An 18,524-nucleotide genomic window follows, 5' to 3' on the forward strand; every position below is an offset into this window, starting at 1 on the left:
TGTCCAAGTTATTCAGTGAGAGGAAGAGCCAAAACTGGGTGTTTGTATCCAGGTAATCTGATCTAAGGGCCTTACTATTTATTTTTTTAAGTTATTTTATTTATTTACTTATTTATTTATTTGTTTGTTTGTTTATTTATTTATTTATCTAGAGAGTGTGTGAGCAAGGGTGGGGCAAAAAGAGGAGGAAAGAGAGAATCCCAAGTAGGCTCTGCACTGTTAGCACAAAGTCCTGTGTGGGATTCAATCTCACAAAGTGTGAGATATGACCTGAGCCGAAATCAAGTAGGTTGCTTAATCTTGAGCAACCCAAGGTACCTTTTAAGGGCTTTACTTTTGAGCATTACACCATCCAAAGCTTGATCACTTCTCCCCCCACCACACCTCTTCTTTCCTAGTTCTTCTTCCAAAAAGAATTCTGTGTGGTTTTTATCCACTCTTTGCAGGGTGTGTAGGTGGCTGGTGCAGATTTGCACCAGAAGTGTCAAGGTGCTGTGTCAGCTACATATTTCTTGCCTCCTGGATCTGTGTGGCACCTTGTCCCCATGGACCCATCCACTCCTATCCTCACTGGCCTCCTTGTTAAGGGTGGAGTCTACCTCATGCACTGAATACCCTGAGTCCATCCTGTCATTCTGAAAAGTTTGCTCCAAAACTGAGCTCCTGGTTTGTGACCACAGGTCTGTCCCTCTCATAGTTTTCCATATCCAGGAAGCAGTCATTCCATCCTTCCAGTGACCCACACAAAAACCATAGCAGCCATCCTTGATTCCTTTTCCTCTCAAGCCACATCAAAGAATCGTGTCATCTGTATTACCTTTAAAACACTTCCAGGGGAACCTGGGTAACTCAGTTGGTTAACTGTCCAACCTCAGCTCAGGTCATGATCTCACTATTTGTGGGTTTGAGGCCCTAGTTGGCTCTGTGCTGACAGTTCAGAGCCTGGAGCTTGCTTCAGATTCTGTGTCTCCCTCTCTCACTGCTCCTCCCTCACTAGGACTCTGTTTCTCTCTGTCTCTCAAAAATAAATAAATAAATAAATAAATAAATAAATAAAGGTTTAAAAAACTAAAAAAGAAAGTACTTTCAGAATCCAAGTTTCACCCCCTCTCCTCTGCTGCAGGAAGCCCAGTCTCAACCTCTGTGGCTTCTCTCTAAATGTTTTCTGGCTGCTACCTTTGCCCCTCACCATCTCTCCTGCAGTCAGAGGGATCTTTAAAAAATACATCAGATGTCATGTCTCTGTTCAAAATACTCCAGTGGCTTCCCTGTGACTGGGAGTTAAGATCCTGCAGTGGCCCTTAGGGCCCCAATGGTCTCAGAGCTTGTCTCTTGCTCTCTGTCCCTTGCGCACTCTATTCCAGCTATATTGCCTTTTTATGTTCCTTGAACATGCTGAGCATGCTTCCGCCCCAGGTCCTTTGCACTTGGTGTCCTTTTTGCCTGGAATACTCATCCCTTGTTTCTGCATGGCTGATCCTTCACTTGCTTTAGGTCTATACCAGTCAGCATGGGCTGACATATGCTACAGTATCAAATACCCCCATTTAAGGTAATGAGGTTATTTCTCCATTACAAAACATGTCCCTTTCAGGCCAGCTAGAGTCTCTTCCCCGTGAAATCTTGTCTTGACAGCCAGGCTGACTGGGCTACACTCTGGGACACTGCAGAGAACAGGAGGGAGCCATGCAGTAACAGCTGAGTGGCCATGTCATTGGCCAGTATATGATACACAGCCACCCCTTATGTCACCTGGGTGGGGGAGAGTCCCCTGCCCTCTGCCAAGTTGGAGAAAGAGCATGGAGATTTGTGAACAGTCTCTGTTGTATGCCATCCCTCCTTGTCCCTAGGAATTTTCTTTCTTCTTTTTTTCTTTTGTGGTATTTTCTGGAGCACTCACCATTTTCCAATATTCAATATTTAGTTGACTGCCTCTCCCTGATCAGAATGCAATTTCTATGAAGGTAGGATCTTTGTCTGTTTTGTTTACTATCATGTCTTGGTGCCTAGAACCATGAGCACCATATAGCAGATGTCGAATATATATTTATTGAGTAGATGCTATAGAATGAGTTGTACCCCCTCAAAATGAATTGTACCCCCTGCTCATGTGATTACATTTGGAGATAGGACCTTTAGAGAGGGAATTAAAGTTAAATGAGGTCATAAGGGTGGAGCTCTGATCTATCAGAAGAAGAGACACCAGCTATCTCTTATTCTCCACAAGCACAATAAGGAAAAGTCATTTGAGGATATAACAAAAGGACATCCAGCTGTGAGCCAGGAAGACAGTGCTCACCAAGAAGACAGTGCTCACCAAGAAATGACCCTGACAGCACCTCCATCTTGAACTTCCAGCGTCCAGAACTGTGAGAAATAATTTTTGTTGTTTAAGTCACCCAGTTTGTGGTATTTTGTTATGGCATCTCTAGCTGACTAAGATAGAAGACAGACAAAAGAATGAAAGCAGGAAAATACAGCCAAATGGTCTCATGTGCTCACAAGGGCATCCTGGGGAGGTTTTGGAGAGAGCTATGCAAGCTGGGCCCTGCCTGCCAAGGAGCTAGCTTGGGAATGTTAAGGAAGGGGCAGCTGGTGCAGAGACCCAGGTGAAAGTGAGCTTGGACAATGGACAAGGAACAGAAAGAAGACCGTATGGCCTTTGTGTGGTGTGGTGGTCAAGGGAACACTGGTGAGTAGGTACCAGGCCTCCCACCAGGAGAAGGAGTTAGGGTTTTAGTGGGAAGTTGCTGGAAGGCTTTAAAAGGAAATACATCCCACAGATTTAGTTTTAAAAAGTTTCTTTAGTAAATGTGTGGAGAATGGGCTTAAGGGGACGAATCTGTCAGGTCCTAGAGTGCAGGGGTAGGATGACAGAGGCATTTCAACTGCCAGACCTTTGCATGGGCATGGCACTGAGTGGACATGTGTGTGTGTGTGCGTGTGTGTGTGCGTGTGTGTGTGTGTGTGTGTGTGTGTAATGAATTAACTGAAATGAACTGGGGGCTAGGTAGTGTCAACCTTTGCTCTCCATACTTCTGATGGCAGTGACCTTACCCCTGCTGGCGCTTTATGCTTTACCAGCAGAAGGTGAGTTTATTCCATTCTCTGCGTTTAGCTGGGAGGGACCTAAGTTATTTGGGAAGGGATCACAATCCTAGGCAGAATGGGAGCTCACAGTGTCAGCACCTAGGGCAGGAACAATGGCTATAGGTGCCTGAGCACTCACATACATGGGACACAGACTTGAACTGGGTCCTTGGTGCACATGGATGAGAATTCCAATGAAGCTGTGTCCTGGCTGAAGCTAGTGTTGGGCTGGCTTCGGTGTCAGGGCCCTGACTAAAGACCACAATTACTGGGTTTCTGGTCAAGTTGGGGCTTGGACCCCTAGCTGTTCTGCCTCCTGGCTTATCTTCCAGCAGCCAGGTGCCTGCCAATGGTGGAAGAAGGGAGAAGCAGATGTGATGCTCTGTTCTGTCTCTGCTTCCTGGGTTAGACTCTGGGCTTGGCTGTTTAAAGCCATCATGAACTCCATTCCAGAAGCAGTTGTGTTCAGGTCTGCCTCAAGAGGAGGCATGGGGGCCTCTGGAGAGTTCCATACCCCTGGGGAATGGCGCAGGCCAGCTGAGGCCAAGCCAACAGCTGGACTCAATTCTGTTATTGCTGTCCCCTATTGCCATCTGAGACCTGGCTGTCACTTCACAGCTGGCCTTCAGCCCCCCGCAGATAATTGCTATAGCTCACCCTAGGCAACAGATATGGAAAAATAACAGGCCCACTGGGTCATGCTTTCAGAGCAACCCAAGGCTGCCTGGGGGCTCTGCAAGAGCTTCACCTCATTCCCTGATCTGGGAGCCCAGCTGGGACATGAAAACCCGTGGATGCCTCTGTTGTTTTCCTTTCTGTGCAGTGTGGGTGTGTCTGTATTTGTGACAGTGTGCACGACTGTGTGTGCATTCATATGTCTGCTTGCACACATATGTATCTACTCATTCAGTAAGTGCTTATTGAAGACCTACTATGTGCCAGACACTGCTGGGCACTGGGGACAGACCAGATGCTTCCTTTGCTAAAGTCCTTTCAGTCTAGGAGGGGAGACAAATATGCACTGAATACAAAGTTATGTGCAAATGTATAAATGTCAGGCATGGACTCTCATGTATTGTGAATGTGCACTTACTGTGTACCTGGGAGAGAGGGGCATCTGTGTACCTGGGAGAGAATTCACACTGGCTTGTGTTCCTGTGTGTACCTGTGCATGTGATGATAACACTGGTGGGCACCTTGTCTTCATGAGAGGGCTACAAAAGAGAAAAGCCAGACATGCACATATGAGGAAGCAGGAAGAGAGAGGGACAGAGTCTTGTCTAAGGATGTCCCAGAAACTATTGACAGGCCATAAGGGACAGACACATCTGCCGTCTAAACAGCCAAAGATAAAGTGTGTGGCTTGGTGGGATAGCATGGGACCTGGGAGTCACCTGCAATTTGTCCCTGAGCAGGCCATTCATGTCCTCCTTATGGACAAGGTTTTCTCATTTGTAAAACAAAGATCACAGACTAAATGGTACCTAAAGTCCCATTCAACCTTAGCATTCCATGAGTCTAGATATAACCCTTGTTCTTAGGGAGGATATAGTATAGATAAGGGTTAGAGAGATACCTAAATACACAGCCCCTCCCCACATGCATGTGCACACACATGCATGTATACACACATGCACATGTGGTGGGCATGGCCATGTCAAAGGTTGGGTCAAGAGACTCCCAGACCCATTAAGGCAGTCAAGAGGCCTCTTGTAGGACTTAAATAAATAATTAGGGAGATTGGTTGTGGTGAGGAAGGGAGGTGTGGTAGCCAAGGTGAAGAAAGAAGAAGCTGATGGTGAGGAGAGGTGCAGTGGAAAGCAGGCTGAGAGCTGGGCTGGGGGCTTGCACAGGGCTGGAACTTCACTCCTCTGTACCAATTGCAGACTAGAGGTGTACTCATCAGCTCCAGGTATTGTAGAAAAGTACCACAGGGTGCCACAGAAAGGGACACAGAAGTACCACAGAAACTTATTCTGTCCCAGTTCTGGAGGCTAGAAGTCCGAGATCATGGTGCCGGCAGGTTTGGTTTCTCCTGAGGCCTCTCTCCTTAACTTGCAGGTCCTCTTGATGTTTTCTTTCATGATGTTTTCTCTGTGTGTGTCTATGTCCAATCTCCTATTCCTATGACATCAGCATTATGGGATTATAGGGCCCACCCTAATGACCTCATTTACCTTAATTACTTCTTGAAGAGCCTATCTCCAAATACAGTCACATTCTGAGGCACCGAGTACTGGGACTTCAACATGTGAATTTTGGGAGACACCAATTTAGCCCATAACAGGAGGAGGGGTGGCAGAAACTTCTCTCAGCAAGATGAGACACAATAAGAACAGCCAGATATGGACATCAACTGTGTTTCTTCTCAACTAGGGATGTGGAGTAGTATGGGGAAAGACACAGGTGAGCTGCACTTGCTTAGGGCCCCAGCAGAAGACCCTGGTCAAGGACAAGTCACTGAATCTCCTGGAGTCTCTATAAAATGAGGCTGAACTAATAAAGTTTAGAGTGCTATGTAAAAGATAAAAATAGTAACGGGAATAACAGGAGTGATTTACTCAGTGCTGAACATGTGCCAGGCTGTGTGAAGGGTTTTGTATGTGTTGAAGGATGGATTTGTGTTTTCCTCATTCTTATGTGTAGCTTGGCAACATGAGGCTAACATAGTGGAAGCGGGGATGCAATTCCAGGCCAAGAAGGAGCCCAATACTCTTAACGTACTGATATGTACCCCATAAGGAAAGCTCAGAGAACCAAAGCTGTTCACCTGAAGTCACCCAGCTAGTGTGTTCCTCTGGATTCTGTGTGGGGTGCACTGGCATTTATGTTAGCAATTTTTATGGGATGCTTTTTATCTCTAGTTTTAGTTCATTTTGCTTTCCAAACAGATAGAAGATAGTGCAGAGAGGACCCTGATATGTGCAAGGCCAGGAGCTGGGACAGAATGTAGCAATTGAGATTTCCTTTGCCTCTGATGCATGTCTTCTGTGGGATAGTTGACGGGGTAGACATTTTATGCAGGTTGAGAGGACAGTTTTCTGGGGCCCTGGGAATATACCACCCAGGGACTCACCTTTCCACAATGCAATGCAAACTGGACATGACAAGGTCCCTAACCTGAGTCCTGCATTACTGTCCTGCCCTGGAGCCTAAGGCTGTGAGCCCACACCCTACCAGGAGAGAACATGCATGTTGTGTGACCTGCAAGTGCATTGCTCACCTCTGTCATCTCTTATTGCCCCCAGACCAGGAACCCTTGAACTAACCTCATCTAGCAAGTAGGGCTGTTTCTTTCCTGCCTATGAATATGAAAAGCTGATTTTTCCAGTAGAGTAAGGCTTTAATGTAGAGCTGTTTTAAGCTCCCCACACAGCATGTTTTAACAGCTTGTTGCATGAAATCACTCACTTGAGTGGCTTTCAATCCAGGCCAAGTCTGTGCTGCCTAAACCAATCCCTCTTCCCATGCCTCTCAGCCATCTGCCTCCCCACCTCAAATCCAGAGGCTAATGGGAGTGGGCCAGGCCCTGGGGCAGACTCCACAGTAGAGGACAGAGGGAGCTGTGCAGGGCGGGGCAGGTGGCAGGAGTGTCCCAGAATAGATGGGAATATTATTGCCTGATGAAACCCAAACCCTAGAAGCAAATCACAGACATGTAGCTGGGCAGATTTTTTGCAGGTCATCTTCTCAGTATTGCACAGTGGTTAAGAGAGTAGAGTTTAAACCCAAGCACACCTGTGTTCTAATGTTGGCTGCGTTGCTAATTAAATGTATAACCCTATGCAAATTGCTTCACCTGTCTGTGGCCTCATTTTTGTTTCATATCTGTAAAATGGGGATAATATTAGTACCTACCTTAGGGGGTTTTCATGAGGATTAAATGAGACAACACATGCACAGGGTCCAAAGAATGGTGTCTGACACACAGTACATGCAGGGATGTGGTAGCTCTTGTTTTGCATCTGCTTGTTAGTGTGTGCGGTTCAAAGACAGTATCAGATCTCCGGAGCTCAGTGGGGCTCATTCCACATTGGTGTGTTGGCTGTTTCTGCCAATTAGATCACCCAACCATTTCTGTGTAGCGGCCCCATTGCTCATCTTATCCTCTGGCTCCAGTTGGTGCTGGTGTGCTTTGGATCCTATTATGACCTGCTCTGAATGCTGACCCCACAGCCTCCCTGAGTTCATCCTGAAACACTAAAACCAGATCCCAGTACTCTTTTCAGAATGAAAGACATCCCCTCCCCTGCTGCCCACCCCCCAGGTCTCTCCTCAAAGGAAACAACTTTAGGGAAAAATGAAGCTGTTTTAAATATAAATGGCTGGGACACAAGAGGACCTTATTAAAATACAGAGAGATTAACAAGGTCTCATTCCCCTCAATTATTAACAATGTACTTGTTCTTCAGAAAAGTACCCATGAAAATTTAAAACAGATGAAAATGGTTGCTCACTTAAAACTGCTCAGTTAATCTGTGAGTAATGTTTTATTCAGTGCATTAAATGAACATGCGAGGTTGGACACCTGCTGGTCCCTCACCCCAGGGCACCAATAGGCCCTGGAGAGACACAGAAGGCAAGGGACAGTAAGAACTGAGGGCCAAGTGGGTGGAATCTTCTGCCCAATGTATTGTCCAGCCTCAAATTAATGGGTATCCAGGGGTTGCAGGCCAGGGTTCTGATGGTCAGTGCAGTGCCAAGGAAGCAGTCTGCCTGGCTGGGTAGCAGAGGGGCACCAGTGTGGGGAGGAGAGGCTTAGTCTCTGCTATTCATGTGACCGCTGGTACCCTCCTCACACAACAGCACCACCCTTGTTTTCACCATCGCTTGCTCTTGATAGCCTCACTACTGTGAGAGAGAGTAAGAACTGTTCATTCCAGGCTTGAGCAGTGCAGAGGAAGGGGAAAGTGGCCAGCTGCTTTGGACTTTCTGAAGGGCAGAGGAAATGGGCCCACCCTGTAGTGGGATTGTAGTCAGACATAAGAAAGTTTGAGCTGCATGGCATGATGGCCCCTGTGTCCTGAGAAGAAACACTGGCTGGGGATGTAGAGGGTGGCTATGCTTTTTAGTGCTTGATGCTTGATTGTTTTCTTTCCCTCACCTGGCCTGAACCTGAATGTCATGGGTAGTAGACAAATATCTGTTGAATAAACTAATAAATGAGTAAATAAATGAACTATGAAATTAGGGCTTCCCACAGAGCCTCTACCTCCCTGCCTTTGAGGGAATGAGGTGTGACTCTTGGACCTGGCAGTCCTCGAAAACTGAATAGTTACCTCTGCGGAGGTATAGTTACCTCACAGGTTCCCCTCCTTGGAGAAGGAACTGTTCTGGCTGAGTCTTGGGACCTGGCCCCCATGTCTTCACCATCCATTGGCTTCAGTAGTGTCTATTGGACTTGTACCATGGAGGCAGCTTTGAACATGGAACACAGCTCTATTTTCTGCAAGGCAGCATTCTGCTAAGTCTGTGTCATTTCTCTCCAAATTAAATATCCTTGGAAACTGAGCCAAAGGATGAATCTGGGAGGTCAGGTTTGGGAAACCCAGACTGGGCTTGGAGAGATGTTGACAAACTGAGGAGTCTGTGTCCTCTGGGGAACATAGCCTTTATAGCTCAGTGTTGGACTGCATGCACAAGTGTCCCGCTGACTGGGTGTTGGATAGGTGGTAAGGATATCATGGTCAGGGGCCGGGGAAGGAGGCAGGGCATCTCTTTCAGTGGCTATCAGTGAGGCTGTAACTGTGAGAGGGGAAGTGGATGAGGAAGAGGAAAGACTCCTTGATGGATGTACTATCCTAAGAAAAGATGTGCAATTAGGGTTCTGCAGATTTTACTCAGAGGCACAGCACTCTACAGTTGGCAGAAACAATAAAGCTTATTGAAGCCTACTTAGTCATTCCTGCATTCAGTAATACTTGCCATAAACAAGCTCACGTACTAGTGGGGAAGAGACACAATGACAGGTTAAACAAAGGATATATATAATCTTAGTAAGTTGATGAGTTGTAGGTGGAAAAGTTAAAGCAAAGTAGGATTCAAGAGTGGCTGCTGAGACAGCCTTGTGGAGATGACATTTGTATTGAAAGCTGAATAAAGTGAGCATGAAACACATGGGCCACATATGTGCCTGAAGGGAAGAAGGAAGAACATGTGCATGGGCCCAAGAAGGAGCTGGTAGGGCATTTGAGAAAAGTATGGAGTCTGCTGAGTTTGATGCTTGGAGCTGAAGTCACAAAGCGAGGAAGGCCAGCTGTGGAAGGGCTGGAGGAAGGCTTGCACTTTCTGTTGAGTGTGTGTGACAGCCCACACTGGAAGGTGTTGAGCACCTGATAAAAGTGATCTTATTTATGTTTTGAAAAGGACAAAATGAAACAAAACAAACCATGAAGTTCTGTGAAAAATGGACTGTGCAGACACAGATGCTCTGATGACTTAATGATACAGCCTCAAGCCCAGTCATGAGAAATGGTCAGGTCAGGACAAGCTGGAGCCATGGACTGTGGGTTAGTATAAGGCATCAGAAAAAGAGTAGTCATGGAGGTTTTCAAAGTTTGCTTTTCCTGACAGTAACTCCATGAGTAAAAGTACGCTTTAATAAAGTGACAAAAGACTCTACATTTAGTGCTTTTGTTTTTTCCCAAGAGGAGATGTATCAAGTGTGGAGTTCAGGAAGACAGATGGGCTGGATACATATATTTTAAGTCATGGTTATTAATGTGTATTTTATGTAGTAAAATTCACCCTTTTAGGTGTGCAGGTGTATGAATTTTGCCAGATGTATACAGTCATGTAACCACCACCACCAATCAGGATAGAGAATATTTAGCCCATCAAAATAGAGAATATTTCCATCAATCCAAAATGTTCATTCATGTCGCTTTATAGACATTCTCATTTCTCCACCCTAGCTCCTGGAACATACTTTCTATGTCCCTATAGTTTTACCTTTTCCAGAATGTCACACAAGTGGAATCAGGTAGATGAAATCATGTGGTATGTTGTCTTTCATTCATCCATCACAATGCATTTCAAATTAAGCTATGTCATATGCATGAGTAGCTCAATACTTTTTATTGCTAAGTAGTGTTTCACTATAGGGATGTACCTCAATTTGTTTGTCCTTTCACCTGCAGATGGACATTTGAGAATTTTCCCCACATGTATGGCCATTATAAATAAAGCTGAAATAAACAGTCACACACAGTTTTTATGTGTATAAATGTGTTCATTTCTGTTGAGTAATTAACAGGAGTGGGATTTCTGGGCCACAGTCTAAGTGTGTGTTTCACTTTATGAGAAACTGACAAGCTGTTTCCAAAGTGGTCCCACCACTTTGCATTCTCAGCAGAGTGTAACAGAATTCCAGCTGCTCTGTATCCTCACCATCACTTGGAAGTGCCAGCTAAGCAATTTTAGCCATTCTAATAGGTGTGCAAGGCTAGCCATCTGCATTTGAGAAGCATCCCCCACATATGCACAGTCATGGGAGTACATATATTCTGTAGGGAGCCAATATGCACAGCAAAGGAAAGAGGTCTGAGCAGAGGAAAGTTGGGGGGGGCAGATGGTTGGATAGAAGGAAATTAAGGAGGATGGTCCATGGCTAAACTACAAAAGTATTTCTAAAAGAGAGAGTGACATAGTGGCCAAATGTTGTTGAATGGCTGCATGAGATAAAAATTGAAACTTGATCATTGGGTTTGGAAAGACGGTGGTTGTTGCTGACCTTGACAAGAGCAGTTTTAGGGTTGTATTGTGGTGAGACCCAGGTGAGGGTGAGTGGGGAGGGAATGGAGGTGAACAAAAGGATAGGCTCCTCATGTTCAAGGACAGGGTGTTAAAGCCTGTGGGTTGCTTTCTCCTTCATTCTTCACTATACAAATTTAATTTAATTGGGATGGCAATATGCAGAGCTGCAAAGACTACACTTTTCAGCTCTCTGGAAGAACTACACTTTAGATGTGTTAGTGATGCTTGTTTGGTGTACATCCAAGAAAACTTAAAAGGAGAGGGGGCATAGTTGGCAAGTGTCCATTTCACCTTCACCATTATCCTTTCTGTCTGCAGCTCCAGCTGCCACTTTGCAATCTCTAGTGATTCTGACCTTGAGGTTGGAAGCCGCCACCAAGAAAGGCAGAGAAGAAAGACAGAAGAAGTAATTTAGATCCTGGGTAGTTCTATTGGGCTTCCAGGTTAGCTCAGACTGCCTGCCTCCAGATTGTTTCTCCTCAAACGTTTATGTGTTAAGCCAATGCATTTAAGTCTATTAGCAGTTGAATGTATTTCCTAAATGATATACATTTTAAGCCTCAAAATGAATACATTAATTCTCCCCAATTAATCTATAAATTTAATTTGATTCCCAAATGAACAGTGAAATAATAATTACGTAAGCTCATGCTAAAATTCACATAGAAAAAGAAAGAAGCAAAAATAGCTCAGAAAGTTCCAAAATAGATGTACATCAGAGGAGATGAGTATTTTAGTTATATTTTAAAACTGTAATAAATAAAACAGTGTGGTACTGGTACATAGGTAATTAATTTGATCAATGAAACAGAAGGTAGAGTGCAAAAATAGAAGGATACATAAGAAAATTTAGAGTAATGTAAAGATGCTTCCTCAGATATTCTTTTTTTTTAATTTTTTTTTTAACATTTATTTATTTTTGAGACAGAGAGAGACAGAGCATGAACAGGGGAGAAGCAGAGAGAGAGGGAGACACAGAATCCGAAACAGGCTCCAGGCTCTGAGCTGTCAGCACAGAGCCCAACGTGGGGCTCGAACTCACGGACCGTGAGATCATGACCTGAGCCGAAGTCGGACGCTTAACCGACCAAGCCACCCAGGCGCCCCCCTCAGATATTCTTAAATTAGTGAGAAAGAAGGTGGGCCATTCTCAAACTAGACATTGAGAAAATTACTGTTGAATCCATAACTGGGATATTAGTGGGCATCATAAATTAGAGTATATTCAAAATGGATCAAAGATTTAAAGGTGAACGAAAAAAAATTATCTGTATGGTCAGTAGAAAAATTAAAATGTGGGGTAATTATTTATAGTCTGAGTAGGAAAGGCCTTTCTAACTATGATAGGGAACAAAAACACACCAATAAATCATGAAATAAAACTTTGGTAATCTGGACTACATAAAAAAATTTCAAAATTCTACATGGGAAAATGCACCATAAGTAAAACCAGACTAAAAACAATAAACTGGGGGGAAATGTTTGCAACTCTGACCTTAGACTAAAGTCAATTTTATATTTCTCTAAAATATAAAAGTCTCCTGTAACATAAGACAAAAAACTCAAAAGAAAAATGGGTGAAGAATATTAAGAAGCAATTTACAGAAAAGGAAATACAGGTAGCTCTTAAATATGAATAGATGCTCATCTTTATTGAATTTAAGAGGAATGCACACTAAAATTTCCCTGAGATGACACTTTCTGCCAGCAGATAGTTGAAGATCAGAGGTTGGAAGGCCTGCTGCTGGTGAGGATTTGTGCACACAGACGGCCTCATCTCTGCTGTGAGGAACTGAACTGGGTGAAAGTGTGTGAGGAGCTTTACCTCACGCCTGAGCATCTCTCTGCAGCGTGCCCACCACATTTGCACAGGTTGATTACTTATTTGATCCCATGTTTGTGCTGAGAGACAGGGACTCCATCTTTTATTTTCCAGATGAAGAGATGAGGGCCCAGAGAACTGGAGGTAGTCATCAGGTGACAAGCCAAAAATGAACTCAGACCTTGTTGTGCACAAAAAAGTGCTCTTTCCCCTCAGCCCATCTTCCTCTCTCCCTCCCTCTCTGCCTTTCTTCCTTCCTTCCTTCTTCCCTTCTGCAAATGAGTACTGAGAGCCAGATCTGTGTATAGGAAAGTATAAATTAACCCACGCCCTCAGGCTGCTAGGTGGTTTCACACCCATATGAAAACCTGGGGGACCAGGCCAGTGAAGACAGTGGGTCCTGTGACCTGGCTGCGAAGAAGAAAGCAGAGGTGTTTGCTACTGCTCTTTCCTTGGGAATCTGAGACCCAGGCTGCCTCCCCATCTATCTAAGGGGAAAAGCTGTGCAGAGAAATAAACCCATGAATAGATGTGTCCTGAAGGCACTGGAACCCACGGAGTTCAGTTCAGGGAAAAGTTTGATACTGAGACCATGGTCCTAATCCTGGTCTCCTGTTACTGAGATGTTAGAGGCCCACTCCAGTCCCCAGTGTCTAGGGGAAGTCCTTTTCCAAAGAAGAACAAGACTGAATAAATTGTTTGTGAGAAGACAGTAGAGCTTCACAACTAGGGAACCAAGAGCCTCTCACTGGAAGTAGGTCCTGGAGGGTGAAAGGACGAGGAATGGGCAAAAGTGAAACCTGCCAGGCCTGTGTAGAGGCCAGAAATGGACACATCTGTTCTTCTAGGGTGAAAGGAGGTTGGTCAGAGAAGGTGGGAAATGGAGAACTCACTGGGAGGGTGTGTGTGTGGTGTGTGGTGTGGTGTGTGTGGAGTATATGTCTGGGGTGTGTGTGGGGTGTGTGTGTGTTGTGGAGGGGATGTATGTGAGGTGTATGTGGTGTGTGCATATGTGTGGTATGTGTGTGTGTGTGTGGTGTGTGGGTATGTGTGTGCAGGAATGTGTGTGAGGTATATGTGGTGTGTGTGTGGGGGTATGTGTGTGGTGTGTGTGTGGGGATATGTGTGTGTGTGTGTGTGTGTGTGTGTGGTATGTATGTGTGTGGTGTGGGGAGATGGGTGTGGGGTATGTGTGTAGGGGTGGTATGAGTGGTGTGTGTGTGTGAGAGAGAGAGTGTGTGTGTGTGGTATGTGGAGGTATGTGTGTGGGATGTGTGTGGTATGTATGTGTGTGTGATGTGTAGTGTGTTGGTCGGGGGAGGGTATGTGTGTGGGATGTGTATTTGGTATGAGTGTGATGTGTGTGTGTGGTGTGCATGTGTGTATGTGTGGTTATGAGCGAAGACCTAAGAGGATAATGAAAACAGGCAGCACTTACCCATCACTTTGTAGGTGTTGAGTCCTGTATCAGGCACTTTCCCATTTTCTACTGAGTAAAACCTCAACTTCCTTCAGCTATTCTACTCTCAGAAATATTTATGATCCTAAATCCATGTTTTCCATAATTCAGATTTGGGGTTTCATTTCATCAAGTCAGGCCACTGGCCAGATTTCAAGGGCTCATGCCTCCTACTCTCTCACTCTGAAAATGTTTCTGAAGAAAGTATTTATTTATTTATTTATTTATTCATTAGTACATGAACAAGTGTGAAATAAGTGTGTGTGTTGGGGTGTGGGGTATGTATATGTGGTTGTGAATGTATGTGTGTGTGTGGTATGTGTGTGGGGGCTGTGTGAGTTGGTATGTGCATGTGGAGGAGTATGGGTATGTGCAGTGTTAGTGTGGTATATATGTGGGGGTATGTGTGTGTGGGAGGGGGTATGTGTATGTGCGGTGTGAGTGTGGTATATATGTGTGTGGGGGGGAGGCTGTGTGTGTGGGCTGTGTGAGTGTGGTATGTGTGTGTGTGTGTGTGTGTGTGTGTGTGTAGGGGTATGTGTGTGTGTGTGTGTGTGTATGTGGTATGGGGGGTATATGTGGGGGGGTATGTGTGTATGTGGTGTGAGTGTGGTATATATGTGGGAGGGTATGTGTGGTGTGTGTGTGGTGTATGTGGTGTGTGTGTGTATGTGTGTGTGTGTGTGTGTATGCACATACACACCTATAAGTGGGTTTGGTTGGGGTGATTGTGGAACGGGTAAAAGATGGAATGGGTAAAAGATGGATTTTGATCTTGAGGAATTCACACTTGGTTTGAGAGGTCAGATACTTGCATAGACCATTACCATCCAAGGCAGCAAACAGTAAGCCCCAAAGGCATGTGAGACTGGGGTGGGGGGCAGCGGTGGGCCCTTACATCATTGTCTTAATTCCCCATGAGGGAGGTGCCCAAGCTATATACCTCTCAGGGGCCAAGAAATACACTTGCCCAGAGATGTCCCTGCACCCTACAGCTGGGCTCTTACCTGGAGTTTCCCAAAACTGGAGCTCAGGTGATGCCTGTGCCCCTCAAGCCCGCCAGTTTATAGCCCGTGCTGGCCTTTTCCTTCCCTCACTTCTGGTCTCCTCACCACCCACCATCCCTGGTGCCCCTGGCTGGTATGAGGATGCCACAGATGCCCTAGCATTGCCCCAGTGTTGCATGGCTTGTATCTTTTATTTTTTCCTAAGTGGCTTGTATCTTCCATAGCACATACGCTTGGGAGATTTGCTACTGCCTGCTGATCATCTCCTGTGGGCTTGTCACCTCTCCCTACTTTTCTTATGTACTCTTTGAGTTCAGAGGCTGTCTATCCTCTGCTGGGAACTTGGTGGTTCTCTGTAAATACTTCCCCACTGACCAGCAAGAGGTGAGGTGAGAGGCCCCCAAGGAATAGAGTAAGGGGAGTTCAGTCTCAGAGTGAAAGGGACCTTCTTGCTGGATCAGAGCAAGCTACCCCAGATGCAAACATCCCTTCACATCCTCTGCCCCCTGGCTGGTCAGGCCAAGTCTGTGCTTGAACACTTGAGTGACAGATTTCTCAGTTTCCTGGGGAAGCAGATTCTAATTTCAATGTGAGAATGTGGCTCTTTTCAATGAGTCAATATCTGTATTCCTGAATCTACCAACAGTTAGGTCTTGTTCTGTATTCTGGAGTCTCACAGAAAAGTCTACTACTCCCCCTTCCAAGGCATCTAGAGGAGGAACTTCCAAAGTGAAAAAAATATCAGTCCTGAGGGCTCATTCCTGTGTCCTTCCTTGACTGACAGCAGAGCCCATGCCCTGTCTGGTATGATGCCATCTCTGCCCAGGAGCCTTCTCTTATCCCCATAGGTAGAGTCACACTAGCCCCACAACCTAATCTGCTTCTTCCCTTAGGAGTAGCTGGAAGTGGGGACAGGTCACATCTGCAGGTGGCTGAGATTATGGAGGCGTTCTAGAGCTCTCTGAGTCTACACAGGAAGGTTTTAGGCTCACTTTGTCCTCTGACTGATGAAAAGACATGAATATCATTTTGTAGGTTCTCTGAGAAATGAGGATTCTCAGGAAAGCAGCTCGTTGACAATGAGGCGAGCCAGGAGCCTGTGCCAAGCATATGGCACCTCCTCCATCCCTTCTGGCATCACACACCTCTGGCAGCTGGAAAGAGATTGGTCCCCAGTCCTGCTGTCTGCAGCTTGCCCACCTCCATCTTCCAAGGAACCCAGCTTCCCACAGGCAGGGGGGAGTGAGCAGGGGCTCAAAGACATAAGGAAGGACAAGGACAGCTCTTCTCTTCCCAGGCTGTCTCTCTGCCCATGAGTGTTGGGAAGGAAGGGAGCATGTTGGCCAAGTGCATGGGGATGCTCAGTGGGGAGGGAGCTCCAAGATGGTCAGATGTTACCAGGAATCCTCGTCATCTTCCCACATAAGCCACCCTTCTCTGGGCTTCCAGCCAACCCTCTTCCTATCGCATCCTCATTCTCACCCTCACGTGCAACCCCAACCTCTCCCTAGACCAGAAAAGATGCTGTAGGGCTGGATGCATATTCATATTGGAATGAATGCCATAGCAACTCAAAGGGAACAAAAACAGTTTCATGACAGAGACTCTGGGAAGCACACCATCCTGGGAGTGTATGTGAGCCTCAGGGATGGAGAGCTCACTGAGTCTAAGGCAGGGACCTGGAGAGACATACTTGGCGGGGTGCTCTAACTAGGGTAAAACTGAGAGCATTGGAACTGACAATATTAATGGATTTGGAGTCTTTCACTCCATTTCCTGCTTCTGAATTGTGTGCTTTTGAAAAATGTCTCCCATTCTCTGAGGTCAAAGGCAAGCAGGGTAGTAGCACTTAGATGTATGACAGGTAGTGCTTTGGGGATTCTGGGAGGCTTAGGTGGCCAGCTCCATTGCTGGGTTTGGAGTTTGAGGCAGGCGTCCTTCTTGGTGTTTGCTAGTGAACAGCAGAAAACTGGCTTAGAAGTCTAGAGACACAGGCTTCCAGCCTCACTCGCCTCTGAAGTCAGACAGCTTGGGTTTGCGCCTACTGCTGTGATTTCCCATATGGCATCTATTAACCACTCTGGGCCATCAGGGAAATGAGGGATCACCTGTCTTAGGAGGCTGGACAGGGCACAGGGATAAGGATTTAATCAAGACCCCACCATTTGCTGGTAGTATGACTTTGGGCAACTTCATCGACCAGTTGCGAAGATAACTGGGATAATACAAGTAAATGTCTTAGGACAGTGCCAGGTCTATTAGAGGTATTCAATCAATGTTCACTGTGAAGACTAACTTGAAGGGTTGTGTGAAGGTTCAGTGCATCTAAGAAGGACTCAGTGATGAATAGTTGTTGTTAGTAGTAGTTCTGGGGTAGCTGTAGAACTTGGGAGAAGCTACTAGGCTTTCAATTTCCCACCCATAACATGAGAACATATCTCTTAACCCTCTTTTTCTTTCAGACACAACTTAAATGTATATCCACCCATAAACATGCACATGCTTGTTTGGGAATGCAATCCCCAAAATACAAGACATTTCCACAGATATGTATCTGCCCTCTACAAAAATTAACAGTGAGTCTATCAAACCTATTTAAATAAGAATTTGTATTCTGCCTTCACCAGAGGAATGAAAAAGAGAAGGGAGAAGGAGACAGTTCTCATCATGCTAAGGGCTCCACACCACCTGGAAGGAATCAAACATTAATTAAGAACAAGGAAGGAAAGGCTGAAGGGAGAGGTGGGGTCCAAGTGGAGAATACCCACGAGGCTTCTGTGCTTTGGGAATTCCCAGGCTATTAACACTTCTTCTCCCTCAGAAATTCTCTGTCCACATGACAGAGTGGTTCCTGGAGTGATGGGGTCTGTCAGTGTCCTGTGGTCCCTTCAAAGATTTCCCTGGAAACTTCCCTGAGTAGCCATCTGACCCTCCTGGGTCAAGTGGGATTCTTGGAATGGGAATACCAGCACCACATGGGGGCATGTTAAACATGTGTATTCTCTTGCCACTTTCTAGACCTACTGGAACCCTCGGGATGGGACCAGCAAGCCTTCCAGAGGACTCTGATGTACCACTGAAGTTTGAGGGCCTTTAGACCATACCAAAAAAATGCTCACAAAAATATTTGGAATTGTAAACTGGGATAGTACAACTATCTGGCCTCCAATGTACAGAAAGCTTGGATTTTGGTGTTTTGGGTAAATAAAATATACACTGAGGGTCACTGTAAGGATTAGTAGTGACACATATGACTTGCTTGGCACATGGCGGCTTATTTTAAATAGAAAACAGATGAGGTATCCTTCTTCCATGCCCACTTTTTCACTGCATTCCCCACTCCTCTCAGAACTTGAGAAGTGCTGTGGACTGAATATTTGTGTTCCCCACA

Source organism: Panthera tigris, chromosome D1 (genome assembly GCF_018350195.1).
Source record: "Panthera tigris isolate Pti1 chromosome D1, P.tigris_Pti1_mat1.1, whole genome shotgun sequence".
Lineage (NCBI taxonomy): Eukaryota > Metazoa > Chordata > Mammalia > Carnivora > Felidae > Panthera > Panthera tigris.